This window comes from Microcebus murinus, chromosome 16 (assembly GCF_040939455.1).
Source record: "Microcebus murinus isolate Inina chromosome 16, M.murinus_Inina_mat1.0, whole genome shotgun sequence".
Classification (NCBI taxonomy): domain Eukaryota; kingdom Metazoa; phylum Chordata; class Mammalia; order Primates; family Cheirogaleidae; genus Microcebus; species Microcebus murinus.
The window spans coordinates 3,370,720-3,398,417 of record NC_134119.1 but is presented as its reverse complement, the minus strand read 5'-3'; the positions used below and the strand labels follow the sequence as shown (position 1 = coordinate 3,398,417).

The 27,698-nt window shown below is 50.0% G+C and overlaps 1 protein-coding gene across 3 annotated transcripts in view; it reads left to right on the top strand.

Moving 5' to 3' along the window:
• Positions 1–27,698, top strand: part of PHACTR3 (phosphatase and actin regulator 3) — a 221,756-nt gene that overhangs the window by 67,067 nt on the left and 126,991 nt on the right. Inside the window, exon 1 of one of the 3 annotated variants that reach the window (XM_076010835.1) lies at positions 16,472–17,795. The exons of the other annotated variants lie outside the window; for them this stretch is intronic. The gene's annotated coding sequence lies outside the window, so the exon portion shown is untranslated. Of the gene's footprint in view, positions 1–16,471; positions 17,796–27,698 lie in introns of those variants that run through there. 3 annotated transcript variants of the gene reach the window in all.

The window sequence follows — 27,698 nt, the reverse complement described above, 5'->3', positions numbered from 1 at the left end:
AGACCTAGTGACGGGCGTGGCTACGCAGCACATATGCACAACCCATGCATTTAGTCGTGGAGCGGGAAAGAAGCCGAGCAGCCCTTCTCATCTGCCCCATCACAACAGCAACTATCCCAGAGGTGACCGGAAAGGTGCGGGCAGCCCCACCAACAAGGTCGGCTCCCCCTGTCAGGTCCCGGCCATCCTGTGCTGCAAGCTGAGGCTTTGAGGGGAAAATAACACATCCCCTGAAAATAAGCCCCAGGGTGTCTTCTTGAGGAAAAATAAATATAAGACCCTGTCTTATTTTCGGGGAAACACGGTATGTCAAGATGTTAATCTTTGTTAATTCTGACTATGGGATGTATGCATGTTTATTGTGTGTGTGTGCATGTGTGTTGAAATTGCTCAAAGGAAATCATACCATTAGATTGCACTCTCTAAATAACGTAAAATATCATGTCAGAAACTAGAATAAACCAAGCATTGAAGTATGTAGCAAATTATGAACTATTGCCTCTGTAGTTGCCAAAATGGCCTGCCAGTGTCTATTAAGTATAATAATATAAAATATAAAAATAGGAATTTTTAAAATTAAAACATTGTGTCATATTGTCATCACAAACTAGCCATATAAACCTTATGGAAGGAAATTTGGCAATATTTAGCAAAATTACATACATAGTTACCCTTTGAACCAGTAATCCCACTTCTAGGAATCTATCCCAAAATATCTTGGCAAAATATAAAATAGCACATATATGAGGCTATTCATTTTGTCTTTGTTCGTTATAGCAAAATGTTGGGAACGGCCCGCCTGTTCATGAACAGTGGCTGGGTTGGATAAAGAGCGGAATATCCACACACGGGAGCATCAGGTGGCAACAAGGACACAGGAGGACGCCGTCGGTGCCACCGTGGCATGCGCTGCTGCCGCGGCGTCGGCCAGAGCTCTCCAGAGGAGCACGGCTAATGGGGCGTATATACTTTATATATTAAATCCCCCACGCGTCACACGAGCAATCGACTCGCGTGATCATGGAGGCCGAGAAGTCCCACAGTCTGCTGCCCGCAAGATGCAGGTCCAGGAAAGCCCCGGGGCCTCATTCCAGTCCGAGTCTGAAGGCCTGAGCACGGGAGAGCTGGTGGCCGAACCCTCGGTCCGGGACAAGCGGGACAAGCAGGAGGCAGGGAAGGGAGAGACAGTGAACTCCTCCCTCCTCCGCTTTGCCCCGTGCAAGCTGCCCTCGGAGCCCGCGGTGCCCACCCGCGCCGGGGCGGCAGCCTGCCGAGGCCCCACCAATTCTCATCTGCACGCCCTCCACAGGCACACCCAGAGGGCTGTTTAGTCTGGGCACCCCAGGGCCCGGTCAAGCTGAGAGATAAAATTAACCATCGCGATCCCTGAGCGGAAAGGAAATCTGGATATAGGACCCTGTTTGCCGTACGCTACCTTTTGTGCGAGAGGGAGGAGGAGATTGTGTGGTCGCGCGTGTGTGTGTGCACTTAGGTTGTTCAAAAGCAAGGCTGGAAACATGACGCAAATGCAAAGAAAAACCCTTGCCTGTAGAGGAGGAAGACAGTGCGTGCGTGTGTGTGTGGGGGGGTGGGTACAAATATGGCAGTGAGACCGCTATGAGTGTAGTTCGTTATAGAATTTTGAGTTATTCAATGTGTAAATGTTTTCACATATTCAAAAAATTTACCAGAGAAAACAGTTCTTATAAATGAAAGCAGAAGGCAATGGTGGAACTTAATTACGTATCAAATTGGTTGCTTAATCCCAGAAAAACGAATGTCCTCAAGTCACTTTAAAACCCAGTATTTTAACTGTACATCTTCCCTGGGGTAGAGTTTAAGAACACACATGCCTATGTAAATGTAAACAAACACTATGTTTCATTCATTAGTTTTATTATTAGCTGTAATATTGACGTGTTACTGTGAAATTGTCGTAGGAATCATTTGTAGAAAGCAAATAAGCAATATGGCAATGTTAGGAATCAAGGTTCTTAGCATGAAAGAAAAGAAATAAGATACACTATTTTTTAAAGTTACCTGAAATCCTATAAGCTTCAACTTGAATTGGAAATATCTATATTAATTAGATATATTCTTTGCTCTTAAAAATCTGTTTTTTTTGTTTTGTTTTGTTTTGTTTTTTAACTCTGTCTACCGAAACAGCCTAGAGCAATGAAAAAGCCTGTTGCAAGGAGCGGGCTCCACTGCCCAGATGTTGCTTGCTAAATAATGTTAAATACCATTGGCCGTGAAAAGGAAGCCAAGCTCCTTGGAGAAATGACCAATTCCTGGTCTAGGATATGTTATTATGCAGGAAAGCAAAGAAAACTATCAAAGATTAATGGGGATATGTCAAAAGAATGTGGGCATTAAAACGAATGGTTTTATGCTGCCTAGGAGGAGATACTTGTATATCAAACAGAATAATGACTAGAGTTGATGGAAACACATGAGAATTATGAAAATCCATGCCTTCAGATGACACATCAAAAAACGATTGGACACCATGATACATTGCTGGGGCACCAGCCCTCTATTCTGAAAGTTGCTCAAAAAGGGAGAAGGAACAAAATTTATTTTGCCTTCCTGTTTGATTTAATTTATATTTCAGAGTGACCGAAATAGTTGATGCCTGAAAGTTTTCTTTATAGAAAAATTCTACTTAATAGAGGCAGAAGGAAAGAATTAGAAAATTACCTCCAGTGAAATAACAGGTCTAGGCAATTGTTACTGGTGAGTGTTAACATTACTAGGTTAATATCGATGAGTAATTTTATAATGGGTGGATCAGGCAGATGTAACCTGAACAACTGATCTCATTTCACCTGTCTGAAAGTAGGACAGCTGGACATTAGCTGCCTCCTACTGTGCAATTGGGAAGGATTCTTGCCTAAAAAATTAAAACTGAGTGTAGATCAAGATTTTACATTTTCCTACCAGTTTGCAGGAAACATGGGGGCCAGAGGAACATGTTAATAAGTTAACCACCCTCTCACACAAGACAGGGAAGAGTCACATCACTCCAGAAATTTTCTTAGTCTTTTCTTTGAGCCATTTCCAATTTCCATATATCTGTCACCATAGATTTTTCCATAAATAGAGTCATATAGAATGCATTTGTGTGTAGGGGGGCAGCCTTCATTGAACATTATATTTTAGAAATCCACCTGTATGTATGTGAGTGTGTGTGTGTGTATATATGGATGCATAATTGAATTGTTTCGTCCCTTTTTATTGTTGCGTAGTACTCCATTGCATGAATAGCCTATAATTTATTTGTCTATTCTCTGGTTGGTGGACATTGATGGTGGTGTTGGTTTTTTTGGCTGACACGAATAAACCTGCTCTGAGGAATCTTGTACAAGTCTTTTTTGTGGATATATGTTTTTTATTTCTCTTGGACAAATTATAAAAGTGAAGTTGCTGGAACACAGGGTACGTGTGTGTTTAATGGGATAAGGAACTTCCAAACAGTTCTCAGCGGTGTGAGTTCCAGTTGCTTCACGTCCTTTCCAGAAGTGGGTGTTACGTTTTTTATGTTTATAACTTTGCCGTTCAGCCTGGTATGAAAATGGTATCTTATTACGGTTTTTTTTTTAATTTATTTTTTACACGTAGCTTTATTGAGATAAAATTCACATAACAGACACGTTACACAGGTCAAGTGGGCACTTTAATGGTTTTCAATATCATCAGGGTTATGCAATCATCACCTCAATCAGTATTCTCTGTCTTTCTAGTAGTTTGTCCTTTTCACGTATTGGCATGCAGTGTGTTCCCGTGTTCCCTTATAGTTTCATTTGTTCCTGTGAGGTCGGTAGTGTCGGCCCCTCTTACACGCCTGATTTTAATAATTTGAGTCTTTTGATTTTTTTCCTTCATCAGTAGCTAAGGGTTTATAAATACTGTTGATCCTTCAAAGAATCAACTCTCGGTTTTATTGATTTTCTCTGTTGTTTTTCTATTCTCTATTTCAGTAATTTCTGCTCTGATCTTTATGAATTTATTCCTTCTGACGGCATTATGTTTAGTTTACTCTTCTTTTTTTACTGTCTTTTTACTACTTTTTTTTTTAACTGATGGAGCATTGTTTTGAGATTTTTTGCTTTTTAAATATAGAATTCTATAGCCATGAGCTTCCCTTTAAGCATTTCTTAAGCTGTATCCTGCATGTTTTGGTTTGTTGTTTCTTTGTTTTCATTTACCTCAGAATACTTTCTATTTTTCCTTATGATTTATTCTTTGCCTCATTGGTTATTTAGGAGCATGTTGTTTAATTTCCATATATTTGTGAATTCATCAAATTTCTTTCTGTTACTGATTTCTAATCTCATTCCAATGTGGTGGTCATAAATCACACATTTTATGATTTCAATTCTTTTTACTTCATTGAGGCTTGTGTTATGGGTTAGCATATGATCTGTCCTGGAGAATGTTCCGTGTGCATTTGAGAAGAATATGCATTCTGCTGTTGCTGGTGAAGTGTCCTGTAGATGTCTGTCATATAGTATATGATATAGTTCATTCATAGCGTTATTTTTTTCTGTTTCTTTATCTTCTGTCCTATTCATAATTGAAAATGGGTTATTAAAGTCTCCAACTATTATTTTTGAGTTATTTCCCTCTCAGCTCTACATTTTTGTTTCAGTTACCTTGGGGCTCTGTTGTTAGGTACATATATGTTAAGCATTGTTTTGCCTTTTTGATGAATTGATCCTTTAATCATTGTAAAATGTTTCTCTACACCTCTGGTTTTAAAGTATTTGTTCTGATATTAATATAGCTGCTTTAGCTTTTGTTTGGTTGCTGTTTGCATGATGTATCTTTTTCAATCCTTTAATTTTAAACTGTTTGTATGTGTAAATGTAAAATGTATCTCTTATAGATGGCATATAGATGGACCTGTTTTTTAATTCAGTCTGAGAGTCTCTAACTTTGTTGGATTATTTAATCCCTTTACATTTATTGTTATTATGGATATAGTTAGGGTTGCATCTGTCATTTTACCTTTTGTTTTTTACATCTTGTCTTTTTTATTCCTCTGCTTTTATTTACTGCTTTCATTTGCATTAAATGAGTCTTTTTGTGTGTAACATTTAAATTTATTTAATGAGTTTTAAATTTATTTTCTCAACAATTTCCATATACATATTAACTTCTCAGAATACTTCAGAATCATACTAACTTAATTCCAGTGAAATATGGAAACATAATTTCCCTATAGCATTATTTCCTCTTCTCCCTTTTTGTGCTACAATTGCCATACATACTAATCTATATATGTTACAAATCTTAACAACACATTATAATAATTAATTATTACTTTATATAAATGTATGCCTTCAAGGAAGCTGAGAGAATAAAGGAAAGAAAGTATACATTTACAGCATCTGTTCTATTAGCCTTTCATTTACCATTTCTGGTTCTTTTCATTTGTTCCTGTGGATTCAAGTTACCATCTGGCATCATCTCTTACTCCAAAACAGCTTTGCTCTGACACACTTCCTTTGTGTTGTTGTCCAACATGTTACATTTCTATATGTTACAGGCACAGTGATACAAATGTGTGAGTGTGTCTGTGCACATGTGTGTTATTTTATGTAATTGTTTTTTTTTTAATCAGTTAACAGAACACAGCTGAAGAAATTTGCATTCAGGCTGTCTTTTATAATTACATCACCACCTTTTGCTGGAGCTCTTTGTTTTATTGTGTGTGTGTGTGTGTGTGTGTGTAGATTTGAATTATTGTCTGTTGTCACTTGCTTTCAGCCTCAGAAACTTTCCTGGATTTTCTTATAAGACAGGTCTTTTAGCAACAAATTTTGTTTTATCTATCTAGGAATGTCTTTAATTCACCTTCATTTTTGAAAGATAATTTTGCTGGAGCTAAGATTCTTGGTTGATAGCTTTTTCTCTTTCAGCACTTTGTGTCATCCCATTGCCTTATGACCTCCATTGTTTCTGATGAGGAGTGTGCTGTTAATCTTATTGTCTTATTGAGGTTTTCTTGTATGTGTCTAGTTGTTTTTCTCTTGCTGCTTTCAAGATTTTTCTCTTTGTTATTTTCTTTCAACATTTTGACTTTGTTGTGTCTGGGTGTAGGTCTCTTTGCATTTATCCTATTTGGAGTTTGTTGAGCTTCTTGGATGTATAGATGAGGGGTTTTTCCCCCAAATTTGAGAAATTTCAGCCACTGTGAGTATTTTTTCTGCTTTTCCCCCACTCTTCTCTTATTTTGGTGCTCTTGTTATGCATATGTTAGTCCACTTAATGATGCCCCACAACTCTCTCAGTCTCGGTTCATTTTTCTTCATTCTTTTTCTTCATATTTTTGCTCTTTGTTCTTCAGATTTAATAATCTCTATTTTCAAGTTTGATGATTCTTTCTTCTGCCAATTCAAAGCTACTGTTGATCCCCTCTAGTGAATTTTCCACTTTAATTATTGTAATTTTCTACTCTCAAATTTACATTTGATTCATTTTAATAGTTCTCTTTACTGACATTCTCTGATTATAGATTGCCATCATACCTTCCATTTCCTTTTTCAGAGTGAATATATTTGTAATATTTTGGACACATTTATAATGAGTGCCTTGAAATCTTTGTCTGCTAAGTCTGACAACTGGGTCCTTTCATACACAGTTTCTGTTTTCTGCTTTTTTCCCTTATGTATTGGTTATACTTTCCTGTGTATTTATACATCATATATATATTTTCAAATCTGAACATTTTAGATAATATACTTTAGCAACTCTGGATACTGGTTTCCCCTTCCTCTGGGCTTGTCATTGTTGCTTGCTTGTTTATGTGTCTTGTGACACTCATAGGCTATTTTAGTGTTTATATCTCTCCACAGTGAAGAGCTTTCTGTTTTGCTTTTCTGATATTGCAGCCTTGGGGGGTGAGCACAGTCACCCTGAGATGTTAGTGGTTTTAGCAGATGTCTCTTTGACTTCCTTCTTCTGTCTCCTCTCCAAATCTCTCTGTTAAGCTATCTGCCTCTGTTGATATCACACCAAGCTGTTAGGCTTCACTAGTTGCCATATGATTGCTCTGTTATTTTTGACAATGTCCAGGGGACATACATTCCTCTACAGTCTGATCCGATTCAATTTGAACCCCTTTGCAAGGGTATTTTTTCAGGCCAGCCTTTCGGGTTTGACCAGGAGGGCTCTTGCTAGCTGTCTCTTCCTCTGATCCTCTCTGATGAACTATCTGGCCTACAATTTAGCTTGTTGCCATCATGGAGCTTTCAGCCTCCTAGACCTGTCTTCACATTCACTGGCCATTTTCTTTGCTTTACCTAGTCAGTCATTAAGACTCTTTAGTGAATTTTTAAAATGACATTATATTTTTCACGGTGGCATTTCCATTTGGATATTTCTTTTTTTTTTTTTTTTTGAGACAGAGTCTCACTTTGTTGCCCAGGCTAGAGTGAGTGCCATGGCGTCAGCCTCGCTCACAGCAACCTCAAACTCCTGGGCTTGAGTGATCCTTCTGCCTCAGCCTCCCGAGTAGCTGGGACTACAGGCATGCGCCACCATGCCCGGCTAATTTTTTTATATATATATCAGTTGGCCAATTAATTTCTTTCTATTTATAGTAGAGACGGGGTCTCGCTCTTGCTCAGGCTGGTTTTGAACTCCTGACCTTGAGCAATCCGCCCGCCTTGGATATTTCTTATAAGTTTGTATGTATTTCATTTTTTCATCTCTTCAGACATGTTTTCTACCTTTCACACATTATTCTTTAAAATTGCTATTATAATTATTTTGTAGTTCCTGTCTGATAATTTCAAAAGCTTGCTATGTTAGGGTCTTCTGCCATTGTCTATTTCCTCTTTTGACCACGAGTTGACTTTTCTTCTTCAGCCTTCATATTTTGTGCTGAATGTCAGGCATTTTGTGCCAACTGTATATTCCCTTCCTTTCAGGTCATCTGATTTGGAGCACTGAGTCTGTTTTATCTGTAGTAGAGCTGGTTCTGGGCTTTTTCAGAGCTTGAGTTTGATTCAGTTCATTGCCAGCTTCAAGTGCTTTGAGAGAAGGGTATTTTCCCTTCGCCTGGTGCAAGCACTGAGCACTGAGTGGTCTCCTTGTGCTTGACATCTGAGGTACCGGCTCTCTGAACCTTGGGACACTTCTACCACATTGTCTCAGTGTGTTTGCATTGCTATAAAGGAATGCCTGAGGTGGGGTAATTTATAAAGAAAGGAGGTTTATTTGGCTCATAGTCCTGCGAGTAGGACAAGAAGCATGTTGCCAGCATCTGCTTCTGGTGAGGGCTTCAGGGAGCTTCTACTCATGGCGGGAGGGGAGCTGACATCACATGGCAAGGGGGGGGCTAGAGAGAGAGGAAGGGGTGCGAGGCTTTTTTCAACAGAATGTCGCCAAGCCCTTCATGAGGGATCCACCCCATGACCCAAATACCCCTCACCAGGCCCCACCTCCAACAATGGGGATCAAATTTCAACATGAGATCTGGAAGGACAAATATCTAAACTATATCAACACTACAGCCTGGTTAGCAGATGTGAGTCACAAAGAGCTCCCTCTGGTTTCCGGTCCCCCTGGAGAGCCCCCTCTGCCCCTGTGCTGTTAGACTCTGGAGGGCATCTGTCTGACCCTAGGACAAGGCCTGCTGGGGTTTCTCCCAACTGTCCTCCCTGCCCCAGCCTTCAGTAGCTGAAGGTCTGGAGTTCCCAAGATGGATTTCCTTCCTCCCTTCTCCCTTCCCCTCTCCCTCTCCCTCCCCCTCCCCGTCTCCCCCTCTCCCTCCCCCTCTCCCTTCCCCTCTCCCTCTCCCTCCCCCTCCCCGTCTCCCCCTCTCCCTCCCCCTCTCCCTTCCCCTCTCCCTCTCCCTCCCCCTCCCCGTTTCCCCCTCCCCCTCTCCCTCCCCTCTCCCCTCCCCTCCACTCCCCTCTGTCCTCCTCTATTTTCTTTTCTTTTTTCTTTTCAAAATATTAAGGGGGTACCGATATTTTTGACAGATGGCTTGAGTCAGGGCTATAAATGTGCCCATCACCCAAATAGTGTTTATATACCCGTTAGGTGGGTTTTGGCCCTTCCCCTCCTCCCCGATCCCACCCTCTTAATTTCCAATGACTTTTACTTCCCTCTGTTTACTCGTGTGCCCATTGGTTAGTTCCAGTTTATTAGACAGTACATGTGGTGTTTGTTTTTCCATTATTGAGATACTTGGCTTATGATAAGGGTCTCCAGTTCCTTCCAAGTTGCTGCAAAAGGCATTCACCCATCCTTTTTTTATGGCTGAGTAGTACTCCGTGGCGTACCTATACCACATTTTGTTAATCCACTCATGAACTGGTGGGTACTTGGGCTGATTTCACATCTTTACAATTGTGAATTGTGCAGCAATAAACATTCAAGTGCAGATGTCTTTTTATTAAAATGACTTCTTTTCATTTGGCTAGCTACTCAGCAGTGGGGTTGCTGGATCAAATGGTAGTTCTACTTTTAGTTCTTTGAGAAATCTCCATACTGTTCTCCACAGGGGTTGTGCTAATTTGCAGTCCCACCTACAGCGTATAAGCGCTCCTTTCTCTCTGCACCCGAGCCAGCATCTGTTGTTTCGTGGTCCAGGGTGGATTTCTCTTGAGTTTCTACCGTAGACTCTCGCTTTCGGAGGGCGGCTGCCTGTCCCTTGAGGGAGGCACCACGTGTCTGCGGGGGCGTGTGTGTGTGTGTCTTTCAGTGTTCTTGCTTTACTCCTGCAAAGACCTGCGGGGAAGAGTAGCCAGTGGCGAAAACCTCACTCTGTGGCTGGGACTTCCTCACTTCCACCTGCCACCAGAGTTCCATTACAACATCAGCAAGTCCCTCCTGCCTGCTCTCTACACGAATGCCTCTCATCGCCGCACCACTGCGTGGTGGGAGCAGTCGGCTGGCAAACTCCTTCAACAGTGCTTTCCACCTCCTGTCTCCACGCCCCGGATGTCGTGTGCATGCTCGTCGTGTGCTGCAAGCGCTGCGTATCCACGGTGAGGACATCGTTCTCTCAGAGGGCCACAGAGGGAGTTGTTTTCTGAAACGTTTCTAATTTAGACAATTTATTTTAAACAGAGAAATTCTACAATAGTCATTGCCTCTGCCTGTGAGACTTATGAGGAAGGGAAATCAGGAGTCATTCCTTCCTCTCCGGAAAGCGCTTGCTGTTTGCTCTCACTCGCTTCCTTCACTTTTCCGAAATTCTGGCGGGCGGGGAGGAGAGCGTGGTGGCAGCCTGGACGTCTGTCTGGCGGCATCTCTGCACAGGGCGGTTCTCACGTTCCTAACGTCAGTGTCGGTATTTTAAGTGGATGGTGGATTGTTGCAACTTTCCAGCCCCTTTTACCCTGTAGGGGAAGGAAAAGTGGGCTCAGGTGTGGGGACACACCCAGGTACTGTGACTTCGCCCTGCATTAAGGAAGTTTGAGCAAAGGAAGCTCTGTTTCCAGGACCGGGCTGCTCTCCGATTGCTGTCCCTTAGGCGTGTGGTTCCAAGTCGTTCCCTATGGAGAGGACAGGACCCATCTTAATGCTCCCTGGACAATTGCGAGGGCCCCCGTTTTAGGACTTGGTTCTTTGGTGCCCCCCATGGCTGTACTATGTACCTGCAAATGTGTTTGGCCAGATCCTCTTAAACACGTTTGGAAATTGTCCAACTTTGGCTTCTGCAGGGCTTCTCTCTGCGGCCCGAGAGGCCAGCACATGTGATTTCCTGCATGCGTGTGGCCTTGGCGCCTCGGACTCTAGGCTGGCCGTGCAGTGACAGACCTGCCTCTCGGTGGGGGTGTTCAGGGCGTCTAATCAGATGGAAACCTGATCTGCATGCACGACTGGCTTCAGCAGTTAGATGGTGTGAAAAACCAAGTTTCTCCTGGTGTCCCCCGTGCACAAGGCGACCACTCATGGCAGTGCTGCCTGCTGCGGGCTCCTCGTCTGCTTGCTGGATGCTTTGGGCTGGATCAATTTCTCCTGACCCCACGAAAGGGACTCACGGTGTGTTGCACTCGGTGCTGCCCAGGGGACCATCTGGAGACATAAATCTTGTGCTTGAGGGGCTCTCTATGTGCACATGCGTACCATTTGTTCCTTTGTTTGTTCGTTTGTTCATTCATTCATTCATTCATTCTCTCACCCCAGATCTATGTGCATCTACTAGGTGCCAGGCCCCATGCAAGGCATTGGGATCTGGCGTACATGGGGCCATTCTCACCCCAGGGTCTTGCAGTCTTGAGGGAGAGACAGACACTGCACCAGAGTGACACATGGGCGAGGACACTCAGCATGTGGCAGGGCCCTTAGCAGGGAGACCTGACCTCGCACGAGGTGGGCTGGGGGCACAGAGCTGGAGCCTACGAGGAAGCAGCTTTACCCTGAGACCTCCCAGAGAGGAATGCTCCCAGATGAGCAGGGAGCGGTGGAGATGCGAAGGAGCGGGGTGGCGGTTCAGACAGGCGCAGCGGCATGTGCGGGGCCCACAGGAGGGAGCGGTATGTGGGGACGGAGGGAAGGGCTGGCTGTCTGGAGGGCAGGGAGGGTGGAACGGCATGCTTTGCTGACAGGCCGAGCGGCAGGGGCCATCATTGAGGCTTTGCAGCAATGTGAAGGAACTTGGATTTTACTCTAAAAACAAAAGGGAAGAAGTTCAAGGTTTTAAGTAGGGAGTGACGTGATTAGGTTTGCATTTTGCAGAGATCCGCCTGGAGGAGACGGGCTGGAGGGGCCGGTGGGTGCAGAGAAGGGCGGCTGTCTCTGCAGTCACTCAGGCAGGGGTGCCGGAGTGCAGGGACCGGAGTAACGGAGTTATGCAAGAGGTACGATGCACGCCGCTTGGTGACAGAATTCACAGGGAGGGGAAGGAGAGGGTACTCGGCTCCCCGGGGATTGCCGTGACAAATAACCACAGTCGTGTGCTTTCAACACACGGAACTCTGCTCTCTCGCTGTCCGGGAGGCCAGAAGTCTGAAACCAAGGTGTCAGCAGGGCCTCGCCCCCTCTGCAGGCTCTCGGGGAGGTGCGTCCTGCCCCTCCCAGCTTCTGTGGCCCCGGCCTCGCTGGGCTTGCAGCTGCATCACCCCAGTCTCTGCCTCCGTGTTCACATGGCCCGTGTGGGTCTGTGTGTCCTCTCCTCCTCTCGTAACGACACCTGTCATTGGATTTGGAACCCACCGAAATGCAGGATGGTCTCATTTCAACTCATCACATCAGCAACATTCCTTTTTCTAAACAAGGTCCCACTCTGAGGTTCTGAGGGAGATGTGAATCTTGGGGGGATGCTATTATTCGACCCACTTCAGAGAGGGAGGGGGGTGGGAAGGATGGCTGCAGATCTCTGTGTGAGCAACCAGTGGGTGTGGAGGACGGACAGACAGACACCTGCGTGAGGACGTCAGGGCCCCTGACCCAGAAACACACATCGCGTGTGAGCGATTGTACCGGACCTAGTGGGACCCCCAGTTCCCTGTGGGTGAATATTTTTCTAAATGCGACGGAAAATTCCGGTTCACCCTGCCCTGGCGAAAGCGGTTCTGTAGCGCCGATGTGCAGGCCGTGTGTCCCCACGGTGTGCGGACCTTGGGAACCATCCCGGGGCAGGTGTGGACCGCGCTGGGCAGGAAGTACCTGGGCGCCCTGCCATTCCGGCCGTGTGGCTCCCGGGCGGGCTCGGGGCCTCTCTGAGCTCAAGTTTCTTTCTCGATGTGACGGAGATGAAGGTGCTTAGGACAGAGGCTGGAGAAAGAATCACGGAACGCTTGAACACGCGTGGCAGAAACCTGTCTGTTCGCTTTTTCGTTTGTGCTTTTACTTTGACAGAGGCGTCCTGTGTAAGAACCGTAGGTGACGTTCCACCAAACACGTCAGCGGGAGAGTGCCCGGTGCCCGGGATCACGTGCTGCCTGTGGAAACTTCCACGTTACTCTTGAGCATAGACTATTGCCATGTGCTCGTTTTCTTGCGCCTCCCCCTTCCTGAGCGCTGGGGAGGGAAATGTCTCACTTAGCTGAGGCCTTCTGTGTTGCAGAGGCACTTTGTTCAGGAGCCCGGGCAGTGGTGGCAGGTAGATGGTGACAGCTAATGACTAAGGGATGCAAAAAGCTGCCCCACAGAGAGGGGGCAGGGAAGGAACAAGCCACAGAAGGAGCGATGCTAAAGGACTTTTAATTTTGAGCGTTATCGGAAATACAGCTGTTACCCATCTTCCTCCAGCTTCTCTCGGCAGCCCCCTCCGGGCCGGGCCCTCGTCCCCTGCAGCTCGCAGAGTGGCTCTTGTCCCAGAGCCAGCCCCGAGCAGCCTGCTCTCTGGGCACAGTCCTGCCTCCCCTCCGCCTCGCCATGACCTTGTGCCTGGCCTCCTTCTGGAGGCTCCTCCAGGGCTCCGTCTCCTGGCCCCGTCCAGGCACGATTCCAGCCCCTTGCCGGCCCGGCCCAGACCCCAGGACCACGCTGGGCTCAGCCCCCGCCCCACACTGGCGCCCAGCCCAGACCTCCCTGCACCCTGGTCCCCACCTGCAGGTGTCCCTCTCCTGGTCCCAGGGAGCTGGCTGCTGGCAGAAGTCACATAGCCGCGCGTCAATCCATTTTCCTCAACCTTGGCGAAGACCCTGGGGCGGCTTGCCAGTCCTCTTGCGCAGCTCAGCGGGGCAAAGTTGCTAAGACCTTGGTTCAAGTCTCACCTCCACCCCTTACTGGAAGTGCCATGCATCTTCCGCCGACCGACCAGATGCCGCCTCTCACACATCAGCTCCTGAAGTCTGGCCCTCTCTGGGAAGCCTCTTGTCCGATTCATCAGAGGAGAGTGAAGGTCCTTCTGCTGTGCACAGGCTGATGCCGGATTCTAGGGCCACTCCTGCCATCTCAGCCCCTCATGTGACATGTGCACTCGCACCGGCGTGCTTGGCAGGGTGGTCCGAGGGAGAAGGAAGAGACCAGAGAACCTGGCTCAGGGGCTGCGAGGGGGTGTCGGGGGGACTATCTGGGTCTGCCCAGCTTCCGGCTCCTGCTGGACACGCTGGTGCATGGCCTGGGGGGGGACTTGGGGGCCAGGGAGGCGTGGGCTGAACCTCCCTCACTGGGGCTCCCCGAGGCTCAGGGGAAATACATGGAGATGGGTGTAGACGTGCCGGAGGTGAAGGCGCTCCCCGGTGCTAAGCACCGTGAAGATTCAGGCATCGTCCTCCTCGTGGGCGTTCTGCCACTTCCTCCCTGTGCCTGACCTGCCCTTCGAGGTCTGCCCAAGCCACAACCCATGCACGGTCTTCTCCCCCTCCCCCAACTGAACCGGGCCACATGGCCTATTTCATGGGTGTAGAAAGTTGGGCCCGGCGTCTGGGGGTTAATTGAAGGGTGTTTGGCTGGAATGTCAGGTGGATCCAGGGCCCAGGGCCATCATTTCGTGGCAGCTGCGCTGTGGGCAGGGGGAGCAGGAGCTGGGTTGTTTTGAGAGAGAGAGAGAGAGAGGGAGACCTGACTGCCAGGTGTAGACAGGCGGGGGCAGAGCCGGAGTGTCTGGACAGGAAGAGGATGTGGCGGGTGGGCTGGTGGCCCAGGTCCCCTGAGGTCCAGGCCAGTCCCGCCCACTTCCACTCGAGCGGGCTCAGTGGGTTTCTGACACTTGCATGGAGCGACCTCTGAAATAATGGCCCTTGTTGCTGTCACACGAAGTCACAGGAGGTTGAGATGATGGAGTCAGAAGTAAAGATCAAAACCGACACAACCCCTCGAGACCGTGAGTGTAGCTGGCCCGACGACGTGCTGGGCTCAAGTGCGACAGTGCGAACCGCAGCCACCGCCACCCGGCTCCCGTGCTCTCGCCGCCCCTCGCCAGCCTGTCCCTCCGCTGACTCCCCCACTGTGTCCTTGTGGCAGGTGCCCTGACGGCCACTGCTCTGCGTAGCCTGAGCGTGCGAGGACCTGTGACAGGTGCACCCACACAGCACAGCAGGGTGGGGACACCCCACCGAGTGAATTCAGCCTTTGTGACTGCAACGGGAGGGCAGAAGAGACTTTTCTGGCTTTCCTCTCTATTCAGAAAATCCATGCAGGATCCCGTTTCATGTCTGCTCGCAGACTCTTCTCCCAGGCCAGCCTGTCCCTACGGTCTGGGTCTCACAGGCCACAGGCAGTGGAGACAGAGGTGGCTCTATTGCCAAGCAGGTCGTGCAGAGCTTCCAGCGCCGCGCCATTTGTCTCGTGCAGCTGCTGGCCACTGTGTGTAAGCACGTGTGTGTCGTAGGGGAGGCAGGTGTGTGCGGTGGTCATTTAGACCCTGCTCTTCCTTCCGAGTTAAGATCTTTTACTTAATTACCAGCTGGAAATAAGCAGTGGATTCTGCTGAGTCAGCCACAAGGACAGTGCCGGGAAGGTCAGACTCCTTTCTAGAGCCACAGTTGCTGTTAGTTTTGCAGAGGTGGGAGTGCACACCTGTGTATGGGTAGAGGCAGGTGCGCACACCTGTGCATGGGCGGAGGTAGGTGCACACACCTGTACACAGCTTCTGGGCTCTTCTTCCTGCAACAGCAAGCTACCCCGTCATGGTCATTGGTCTTGCTCACAGTTTTGGGGGACTGTGCAGATATAGCTCATTGCTCAGGGGTCATTGTAATTTGTTCCCTCAGAACAAAGGTCTCCCGAGTTGAAGACTTACGTCTTTTCCCTGTGTGGAGGACCCTTCCTCCGTGCTCGGCCAGGCCCGCCCAAAGTGAGCTACTTCCTGGTAGGCAGTTTAGGACCGACACGTGCCCTGGGGAAACGGGAGACGCAACAGAACAATTAGAAGCCCAAGTTTCAGTATAAGGCCGGCGTGTCTTTGAGTTCTGCATTTCCATTTATTTGCACGCTCTGAGCCTCGGTTTCCACGTCTATTCCCGCTGCCTGCGAGGACTGAGCGCAGGTGGGAGCCTCATCTCTGTCTCTCTGATGCCTGGAGCCAGTTTGCAGATCTATATAAACTGGGAGCTTTGGCGGTGTCTGAGACAACTCTGATTCACGTGGCATCTTCTCGACACTTACGTGTTGCCGTGGCAGGAATGTCCCAAGACTGGGTTCAGACGGCCTCTACCCTCTGCCTCACCAAGCCTCTCTGGCTCAGTCTCCTCGTCTGTGGAATGGGGGTAGAGTCCCTCCCTACGGCGGGTTGTGAGGATTCAGCAAGACCCGGTATTGGAAGTCCCTGCCACAGCGAGGGGCGCAGGACATGCAGGTGGGTGGACCCCGAGGCTGGACCTCTTCCTGCCGGCCCAGGGACGCTGCACTAGGCGGGGTCTCTGCAGCGAGCCCGTCTGGCACGGTGATGCAGGGAGGGCATGCGCTCTGGGTGCTATTGCGCCTGCTCATGGCCCGGGGCTCGGAGTGGCCAGTGCTCAGCTGTTTGGGAGCCGCCTCGCTGCCCCTGGGCCCCGGCCACAGGGGAAGACAGGCAGCAGATGGCCACCCTGGAGATCCTCCCCCAGGTAGAGCCCCGGCTGATGACTTGCACCTGGCCTTGCTTGGCAGCGCCTGGGCTGGGCTGGTGAGTTCAAGACCCCGGCGTTCCACGCTGCAGAGGGTCAGAGCCAGGCCCGGCCAGACCAGGCAGTGTTTGCACCCATCCCGGCCACGTCCTGACTGGGTAGCTTTGTGCCCTACCTCTCTGAGTCTCGGTTTCCTCACCTGACACCAGTGGAGTCATAGCAGTGCCTTCCTGTTGACCGTCCTGAGGGTGAGGCCCGGTCACGCCGGCAGGGCCTCAGCGCTGGCCAGCAGCCTGGGAGGCGTGGGCACCCGCGCAGGGCTCCAGGACTGCGGAGAGTCCCATGGGCGGCTGAGACTTCGCCTCTCCGCTCTCCTTTTGCAGAGGAGGGGCAGGAAGCAGCCTGAGCTGTCAGTGTCCTGGGCTGGCTCCCTCCCCCAGGCCTGGCTTAAAGGTGTCATAGCAAGGGAGACCTCCTCTACGAGGGGAGAAAACGACCTGTCAGCACAGGACAGTCCTCATCCCAAAGAAGTATGCGGTCCCAAATGTCAACAGTGCGGAGGTTGAGATGCCTGCTCCCAGCTCCTCCTCCACCGGCCACATGCGGTGGCTGGAATAGGTGCTGGGGCTGCAGGTAAGCCTAGGGCATTGACCCCGATCCATTCACCGCCTGTACCTGGCAAGGAGCCCTGTCTGCTGCTGCTGCTGTCCTCGGGCTGGGTGTCGGAACCCCTCTCTCCACTGGGGTGTGGCTCCGGGCAACCTCCCTGGTCTAAGACTGTGGCAGCTGCCCCACAACTCTGCATGGTCAGGGTCCCCTGTGCCCGAGGTCACCGTGGCAGCAGTGGGGGCAGGGGCAGGGGCAGGGAGATGTTGCTGGTGTCGTGGGTCTTGCATATGGGGTTTAGGGCAGTGTCCTGGCAGTGCTGGCCGACACATCGCGGGCACACAGAGGAGCAGGGCACCTGGCACCGAGCAGCGCTGGGACTTGGCAGGGGCCAGGTGCTTGGTCCACAGAGCTGGTTCCTCAGGCCCAGGGTGCCCTTCTCACCCCCGCCCCCAGCCCCGACTCCTGCAGCATCTATATTTAAAAATGTTTACAGATAATAACGGTCTTCAGCCCCACAAGGCAGACAGGAGCTTCCTGACAATTGCAGTGCCGAGCTGGGCTGGAGGATTTTGCAGGGAGCTAGGCTAGTTCCCAGCGAGCGGGCGAGCGCCGTGGGGCCCCGTGCCAATCCCTACCTCTGGGGAGGTTCGGGGGAAAGGAGCCTGCCGGGAAAGCTGAGTTTCTTGGGAAGATGAGGTTCTGCATCGGGAATCATTCTCGGACCCTAAGGTAAGTTGAACTGCCCCAGACGCAGCTGGTGGGCTGGAGGGTGGGCATCCTTTTAGGGGGAGGCCTCTTAAAGGCAAAGGCTTTGCAGATTGTGGCAGCAGCAGGGCCGGAGGAGAATGGCTTTTCCCCCTTGAATCAGAGGACTTGGTTTGCGGTTGGGGTAAGGGATGGGATCTGCCCCTCTCCCCACAGAGGGGCCGTTTTTTATGTGTCTGGCGGGTCAGACCAGGATCAGCCCTGAGCCACGGAGTCCAGAGAGAGCCCCGAAGGTCCTTTGTTTCCGTGTGAATGTTATTTTAACCTATTACTTCTGGGCTAAAAATAAAATTTCCACTTGGATGCCTTTTCATCTCCAGATTGTAAGATAGTTTCCAGGAAAGAATAGATTGTCATTGATGTGCATTTTGACGGCACAGTGTCCTATTCTTAAGCCGGCTTTTGTGAAAATTCAAAGTAGAGGAGGTTTCCAGCAGTGGAGGTTGAAACCTCCACTTAGTTTCGGGAAGACGTAGCCCACTATCGGGAGTCGCTACCTGCTACGGGTCTGCACCACCCAGTCCTGGCCGGCCGGAGGGAGCGTGCGTTTTGCTTTCGTGTGAGTTGGCATTTAGTATCATTTGTGGATTTGGGGTTCCGAAAACTAGTTTGCAAGCAAGGTTGGATGTCTGGAGTTGGGGCCAAGGAAGAAGGGGAAACTAGTTCGGAGTGTTAGTGTGGGTCGCAGTAAGTTCTTGGAAACAAAATTGGTTTCTGAAGGTGCCCTGCTGTGTCTCTAAGCTGTAGAGGTTTTTTCTGACCCAGTGGGAAATGGATTCTGGATCCCAAGGACTTCAGCAGAGGGGAAGCTGTCTGAATGCTAAACCCCTCCCCTGAAATGCTTGCTTTTCTCCTTTGAGAAACAGGAGAAATGGCATTTAACGGTCCCTTTGTGGAGTGTGGTTTGCATGTTGTTCTTTGAGGATGAATTATGGAATTATGCAAATGCACCATGATGGTAACCCCTTACAAAATCTAAGAATAACAAATCAGAAAAAGACGATGGCTGAGGCTCATTCAGAAATAATCAAGGGTGCATTGTTTCACTACTGACAGGACCAGCAGAAAGTCACCCCGGAGCCACTGTTTCAGTTGTCACCTAGGTGTAACTCTCAACAGAAGTAAACATGCCCAGGAAGATGTTCTGTGAATTTACTGCTATTTAATTTCACAACTTCCACCCCGCTAGCTAAAATAAGAGGCCATTGTGAAAATGCACTCTCTTTACCATACATTATCTTCCCTTCCCGGGCCACGCCCATAGGTAGCCTGGCAGTTTGCAATTCTCTTTCTCCATGAAATAGAGTCCCCCCCCCCCTGTATTTTCTGGGTATTAACTCTTTGGCCGCCAAGCAGTGGAGCCCTGCGTCTATATGATACACCTGCAGACTGTAGCGTATGGGGTTTAAAGACATCGTTGTTACATAATGCAGTAGCTTTGCTTGTGGGGTGACTGTTCGTGTTGTGTATGCTCAGAACATTCTATTTTTACGGTACAAAATATCATTCTCAGGAGCAACCTGCTCCCTCCTGCCTCCCCTGGAGCCACACGCGTTGCACCGTGGAGCTGCTGGCACGCAGGCGTGGGACATATGGACGGCTGTGCGGGCCTCCTGTCTGGGGCCTCTCAGGACCGAGGGGCGGCTGGAGGCGGTTTCTCTCCAGCCCCGAGGTGGATGATCCCAAGCCGTGGTGCTGAGCCTGTGGTGCTATTTTTAGCTTCCTTTCTTCCTTGCGTCTTGACATAATTTGACATGTCACAGCTGAATCCCATCTATTTGCAGAGGTTACTGTGTTCTGTCATCCGTGTTTTGTGGGGCAAAAATGGTCCTTGCCTGAGCATATTCCGTCGTTAGTATTCGGGGTGGGGGGAAGTCATGATGTTATCAATTAGCTTTAAAGCATGCAAAATAAAATCTAGCCTTTTATTTATTTATTTTTCTATTGCTAACTTCCCTGGCCAGGAGCACCTCGAGGGTAGGGGCGGTTCTCCTGCCGGGAGATCAGAAGGCAGGGAGCCGTGGTCCTCACAGTTTGAGAACCTGTTTTGGGATCACCTGGAGGGCTTACTGCACCTGCAGAGTTTCTGAGTTAGCAGGTCTGGGGTGGCAAAGAATTTGCATCTCGCACATTCCCAGGTGACGCTGGTGCTTTTCCAGGTGGAGATGGCGGTGGGTGGTCAGTAAATATTTAGGAGTGGGTGATGCCCATAATGAGCGAGCCAGTTTAAGAAACAGACAGATGGTGGAGATTTTCAGTTGGTTGTGTATCCTGTCCGTGTGGTCGAAGATGGACTTGATTGAAAAATCAAAGTTTAAATAAAAAGCCATCATGGGGGCCGGCTATCAGATGATTGAGAGAATAATGTGCTTGATGTTATTTTGGGAGGATGAAGGCTGAGCTGTTTCCGGCTGAAGCATCACAACTTGGGCAACTTGCTTTGAGGTGGCCAGCGGGGCATACAGGACATAAATGAAGTGTGTGTGTGTGTGTGTGTGTGTGTGTGTATGTGTGCACATGCACATAGGAAGTACATACATACAGCAAAATAATAACAGTTGCTAAAACTATGGGTGCTCATGCTATTTTTTTTAAAGCACAGTCTTACTCTGTTGCCCAGCTAGAGTGCAGTGGCATCATCGTAGCTCAATGCAGCCTCAAACTGCTGGGCCCAAGTAATCCTCCTGCCTCAGCCTCCCCAGTAGCTGGGACTACAGTTGAGCACCACCATGCCCAGCTAATTTTTTGTATTTTTTGGTAGAGATGGGGCCTTGATCTTGCTCAGTCTGGTCTCGAACTCCCTCCTTGGCCTCCCAAAATGCTGGGATTACAGGTGTGAGCCACCGTGCCCGGCCCTCATACTATTAACACTTTTCTGCATGTTCAGAAATCATATTAGCATGGTAAACATGATAGTAAGGCTTAGGACATACCTTTGCTTTTGTGTGTGCATAATCGTGGGCAAGTCACGCGCTGTCACGCGTGTTTACTGCTTGTTGCTCTGGGCGTATCAGGTGTGTGTCAGTAGACAAACAAGTCGGCTTGGGGAGTCCTTCCTTCCTCCCTGCTCCTTTTTCTCCTGGTTCTTTCCTTTTCTCTCTCCCTTCCCTTCCACCCCCTCCTCCCTGTCTGTCCTCTCCCCTCCCTCCCCGCCTGTCCCCTGCTGACACTTCCCAGCCACCTCCCAGGGCTCCGGTCCAGAAGGATTCCAAGCGGAGATGTTACTGGATCCACTCACAGAAAAGTTTAATTATGCAAAAATTATTATTTTTCCCAGGGTTTGCGGGCTGCTGCCTGGTTTTGTAAACAAAGTTTTATTGGAACACAACCACACCCATTCGCTTACACATCTACTGTGCCTGCCTTCTAGCAGAGTGGGCAGTCCAGGCAGAGACCACAGGCCCACACAGCTGAAAATATTTACTACCTGGCCCATTGCAGAAACATTTTGCCAAGCCTAATTTTTTCCTCTAGGGTAGTTCTCTTGGTGAAGATCTCACACACACATACACGTGTGTGCTAACACTACGGAAATATGCAGCAAGATGTTAACACTTGTGCAGTCTAGGGGGTTTGTCTGTGATTGATTTTTTCATCCTACTATGTTTTTTCTACTTTCTCTTATGTTCAAAAAATCTGTAAAACATTTTGACGACTGCAGTAGTGACCACCCAGGGTCTCTAAAGGAAGGCCCAAGGCTCATCCCAGGTTCCGAGCCTTCGACGTTGACCTCGACAGCTTGGCAGGTTAACCAAATGGGCAGATGCCACAAATCAATGAAAGCATTAGGCGTGGCCGTTGTACTCAAGAGCCAAACACATACCTCAGCAGACTGCTAGGGCGGCTACGCCAACAAGGAGAGGTCCACTCTCAACAAGCGTCGGGTGCCCAGCTCGGAGTCACGAGGCTGCCGCCCGGTCCTGCAAGGTGTAGACGTGGGCAGGAATCAGCGTCTTCATCCAACTGAACCAACAACGTCTGCTGGGCTCCTGGGGCTCGCGCACACTGTCCTGGCTGTCGGGACGTCAGGGAGCAGAGCGGGCAGGATTGCTGGCCTCCAGGGGCTGCGTTCTGGTGGGGGAAGACACCTGGGAACAGTGCCCATAGCCCGTGGAGAACCGGCCTGTGTGTTGTAAGTGTGGTGGGAAAGAAACAGAAAAGCAGGGCACGGTTGGAGGGATGGTAAGTGTGGTGGGTGACATAATTGAGTGTGGGTAGAGCGTCAGGGTCAAGTCAGTAAGGAGGTGACTTCGAGTCTGGCCTTGAAGGCAGTGAGGAAGTGAGCAGGTGGCTACCTGGGGAAGGGAACCTGCGGTGCAAAGGCCCTGAGTGAGAGCCCGCCTGGTGGGTTCCAGGGACAGCGAGGGGCCCTGGTGGCGGGTTGCACGAGGCAGCTGGAGAGGGGACAGGAGAGAAGCAGGGGGTCGTGGCAGAGGGTGCCCCTGCCAGGACTTTGGCTTTTGCCCTGAGCGTGCTGGGAGCCCTTGCGGGTTTGGAACTCGGAGAGCCACGATCCATCAAACGACTTAGGAACAGGCTGGCGTAGAGGAGCGCTGACCGACCCAGCCACTGCTGCTGCAGTCCAGGCGGGAGGTGATGGTGACTGACGACAGCAGGTGCAGTGGTCATGGATGCATCTAGAAGGTGGAGCCGGTGTGGTTGGCGAGGGGGCAGGCGGGGAAAGAGGGAGCACGCGGGTCTAAGGTTTTGTCCTGACCGTCAGAGGATAGAGTGTCCTTCCTGGCCTGGGAGGGGGGAGAAGTCCAAGTTTGTCCATGCAAAGATGACAGACTGGCAATTGCTGCGCAAACGTGAACTTCGGAGCGAGGTCTGGGCTGGAGCTGTGCACCTGGGGGTCAGCCGTTCAGTCCGAGCTGATGTGCTCTTGCCCAAACTTAGTCATTCGTCTGCCACCTGTAGTCCAGCTTGCTGAATATTTTCTTTTAATGTGAGTCTTTTTTCTTTTTTTATATGCTTAAATAAGCTCATTTTAAAAGGATATCTTAAACTGAAACTTTAAGGGCTCCCGGGCACCTGCGCCGCCTCCCGCGGGCTCCTGCCCCTCCTCACCTTGCTGCGACGTGCTTTTTGCCCTGCAGCTTGGGGGGCTCTCAGAGGACATGCCAGACCTTGTCCTGTCCTGCTTCCTGCTGCTCTGGGCGTGGAGCCCAGCCCAGACCTCTGAGATGGTCCCTCCTTCTCGGACACTGTCTTCCATTCCCGGGGAGCCTGGGCCCAGGAGCCGCAGCCGCCGGGGTTAGAACCCTGGCCCACGGCACTCTTGCTTTGTGACTTTGTTCCTTACTTTCCTCACCTGGGAAATGGTGGCGACGAAAGTACCCGCCTCATAGGGGTGTCCCGAGGACTCCTGAGTTGTGACATCGAGCGCTCAGCACTTCCCACCTCCTCCCCCACGCGAGGCTGGGGCTCTGCCTGTGCCGCTGCTCCTCGTGGCTCCCGGCTCGCTAGCCGCCGGCCTGCTCTTGTGTGCCTCGGATCTGTCAGACTGCTTCCCGCCTCAGGGTCATTGCTGCTGCTGCTGCTCCCTCTCTCAGGACACTTGTCGCCTCCACCCATTATTCCTCTGGTCTCGGGTGAAACGTCACCTCCTCAAGCAGCTCTCCCTGCCCACCTGTGGAAGTGGTCTCCTCGCTCCACTGTGTCAGTCTCTCGTGGTATTTAGTTTGCTGATGTGTTGTGTTTCCTTCCCCAACCAGAACTCGCCCATCACAAGGTGCCACCTGGCCTGTCGTCACCTTCACTGTGTCACCCCTGCTCAGCCCGGAGGCCCTCAGTAGCTGTGGCTTGGCAGAGGGATGAACCGTGAACTTGCAGACTGTACCATTCACGGGCTCGGGGGGTGGGCTCCACCTACACCTAACTTCTCCTACGTGAGGGATTTTCTTCCAAATTTATGCCCACATCAGGGGCAGGATATCAGCTCTTGCCGAGTGAGACTGAAGGGGAGAAGAGTGGCCAGGAGGGTGGAACTGGAAGCTGACTGCCCACGTGTGGTCCTGGCTGCACTGTCTATTAGCAAAGTCACCTGGGCCAACGTCATTTTATCCATCAGTACCTCAGGCTCCTCATCTGTAAAATGGGAGTAATGATGGTACCTTTTTTACAGTTGCAGGGAGGATTAAATGAGTCAGTTATATTGAAAGTCCTGGAATAGTATCAGTGCCTGCCACATGGTAATTTCTGTGTAAATGTGAGCTGCTGTGATGATGGCAGTGATGATGGAGATGGTGGTGGTGATGGTGGTGGTGGTGGTGGTGGTGGTGGTGGTGATGGTGGTGGTGATGGTGGTGATAGTGGTGATGGTGGTGTGGTGGTGGTGGTGGTGGTGGTGGTGGTGATGATGGTGGTGGTGGTGATGGTAATGATGGTTGTGGTGATGGTGGTGGTGATGGTGATGGCGGTGATGGTGATGGCGGTGATGGTGATGGCGGTGATGGTGATGGCGGGATTATGGTGATGGTGGTGGTGATGGCGGTGGTGATGGTGGTGGCGGTGGTGATGGTGGTGGCGGTGGTGATGGTGGTGGTGGCGGTGGTGATGGTGGTGGTGGCGGTGGTGATGGTGGTGGTGGTGGTGGTGATTGTGATGGTGGTGGTGATGGTGGTGGTGATTATGGTGATGATGGCGGTGGTGATGGCGGTGGTGGTGATGGCGGTGGTGGTGGTGGCGGTGATGGCGGTGGTGGTGGTGGTGGTGGTGATGGCGGTGGTGGTGGTGATGGTGGTGATGGTGGTGGTGGTGGTGGTGGTGATGATGGTGGTGATGATGGTGGTGATGATGGTGGTGATGATGGTGGTGATGATGGTGGTGATGATGGTGATGATGATGGTGATGATGATGGTGATGGTGGTGGTGGTGATGGTGGTGGTGATGATGGTGGTAGTGATGGTATGGTGGTGGTAGTGATGATGATGATGGTGATGGGGATGATAGTGGTGATGGTGGTGGTGGTGATGATGGTGTTGGTGGTGGTGGTGATGATGGTGATGGTGGTGGTGGTGGTGGTGATGATGGTGATGGTGGTGGTGGTGATGATGGTGATGGTGGTGGTGGTGATGATGGTGATGGCGGTGGTGGTGATGGCGGTGGTGGTGATGGCAGTGGTGGTGATGGCAGTGGTGGTGGTGATGATGGTAATGATGGTGGTGACGATGGTAATGGTGGTAGTGATGGTGGTGATGGTGGTGGTGGTGGTGGTGGTGATGGTGGTGATGATGGTGGTGATGATGGTGGTGGTGTTGGTGATGGTGGTGGTGGTGATAGTGGTGGTGGTGGTGGTGGTAATGATGGTGGTGATGATGGTAATGGTGGTGGTGGTGGTGGTGATGATGGTGGTGGTGGTGGTAATGATGGTGGTGATGATGGTGATGGCGGTGGTGGTGGTGGTGATGGTGGTGGCGGTGGTGGTGGTGGTGGTGGCGGTGGTGGTGGTGGCGGTGGTGGTGATGGCGGTGGTGGTTGTGGTGATGAGGGTTATGTTGTTACCTTGTAATAAATTCCAAAATGTAGCATAGAGCAGAATTAAAGAAAACACGAGCGAGTTAGCAAGAGGAAAGCAAAGACACAGGAAATGTTTGCCAGGGGACGAATGAGCCCAGGTTGCAGTGTCAGTTTAATGTAACAAACTCATGAACTTTACTGAAAATGAAACTCCCTGAAGCTGGCGGCAGGATTGCTGTTTCCCAGAGTGTGGACTGCGGCCCTAGGAGGTCCCAGAGGTGATTTTCGAGCACTGCCTTTTATATTCTGTGGACTAGGACCCATTTCTCCCTTTCCAATCTGTTGCAAACTAATGCCTCCATTAATGTGTACACTGCACCCCTAAGAGAAGAAGGCGAGTGGACCGATACCGGGGCACAGACTTACCTTGTCGCCCCGGCAACAGAGGCTTCCCCAGCAGCACTGTGGTGGGACGTCCTTTGAGTAGCACCGTTTCAGTGTAACTCGGATGGGGCTTTGCATTTCATGGAATCTTGTGGCCACGTGGTCATTCCCCTTCGACTTCTCCTCAGTCTCGTGGTTGTTTATATCGAGGAGGAAGTGTCACTTTGTGGCTGGGTGTCTTTGACTAGTAACGCTATATGGTTTCCTTTTCTAACAAGCAGAGAGCAGCCTCGGGCATGGGCCCTGGGAGGGCAGCGTCTTGCCAGAGTGTAATTATGTTGACTTGTTTCCATTACATTTATTTTGTTGCTGCTTAACATTTTTGGAAATTGATTCTGATTTTCCTATTACAGCCAAGATGTAAATTTCTTTAATAGATAAATTTATTTAGGTGCAAAAGGCGAGTTGCTTTAAAATGTAAGTCGTTATGCGGCTGAATGTGCGTATATGACAAAAATCATGGAAGTGGTGTTATAAGGATTCTTGACAAATGTGCAGGAAACTCTAGTGGAAGGCATGGTAGGGGAGTGGAAGTAGATGGCATGGAAGTGCGGGGTCCTTTAGGGCCATTCAAGCCTCTCCTGCATATCCCTGGTGGCACACCATGGAGGACACGCTCGTCTCCACCCAAAGCCTCTGCTTATGAGGAACCACAGGGCGATGTTATTCATAGCACTGGAAAAGCCTGCTTGGCTTTATCTTTTGGATTCTGAGAATGCGACTGATCGTGTTTCTCTCTTCACTGGGCCTGCTAGGAAACCCAGCGTCCAATTTCAATTCAAACCTCCAATCCCCACACAGAATCCTATAGGCTGTGTTTCATATATTGAAGCCATGGAATCATGTATTTTTCCTCCATTTGTTTTATCTCTGGCCTTTCCTTGATTTTATCTTTTTTTTTGTAAACCGCATATGCATTTCTATAAGCTGTCTTAAACACCCTTTTTTTTTTTTTTTTGGAACACAGTGGGGGTAATGAATAAATCCTAAATAAATAGTTAATGGTGAAACTCTTTCCTCAAACTCCAAGACTGTGGCAGTTCCATCTCTAGAGTTATTTTAACGTGATGAGGACAAAGAGGCAAAGAGAACGTTGTAGGAAGCAAGCTTTGTTCTCTGAGGCTTGGGCTGGGTGACACCGCGCTTGTGCAGAACACGGATTTCTATTATTTGGTGGCGCTTATATCCCAGGCCTCTATTTAAGATACAACATGGATTTCTCCAAGGCAGATATTTGCATCCTGTGTGGGCTGAGGTGCCTGGCTTCATTCTCTCTATATATACCCACACCATCTCATGGGTATTTTTAAATGCATGTCTTAGGAGCCAGTTTCTTTGCTGTGTGCAGGCTGATCACGGTGCCAGCGGAGTTGCCACGCGGGTTTGCAGGGGCCGAGGGCAAAGCCGTGCACGGGCAGCGCTAACTCGCCGAGCGGGAGCCGCGTCTCTGCAGCCCTTGGCGTGGCCGCCACGGAGGGCGGGTCGCTCCCCAACGAGGCAGAACTCGGTGTCTGGTGGCCGCTGTTATAGTTTCTGGATTGTCGTCTAGAAGGCCAAGTGGACCGCAGGGCAGGTCTGAGGACAGGCAGGGGAGGGACCCTGATAGCGGGAAGACGGTGTGTCGAATCGTAGAGGGGGGCAGGGACCGCAGGGGCTGGGGAACTGCTGGGTCCTGCTGGTTTTTTCACACTTTTCCGAAGGTCCTTAGGAGCTTTGTGGGGTGTCCCTGCTCATAGTTGAGGAGCAAGCCATGCCGTCCAGGCTGAGGACTTTGTGCCCCATCCCTGCCCCTCTGATCTGTTTGGATGCTAGGAGGCTGCGGGGATTCCCCTGGATTGTAGACTGGCTGGTGTAACAGTTTCGTTCCCCTGCAGGAGTCTCACTCCTCACTGGACACTAAAGGAAACTGAGGCCCTGGCAGGGCCCCCAGAGCTGCAGTATTCCCAGGGGATGACACCACTT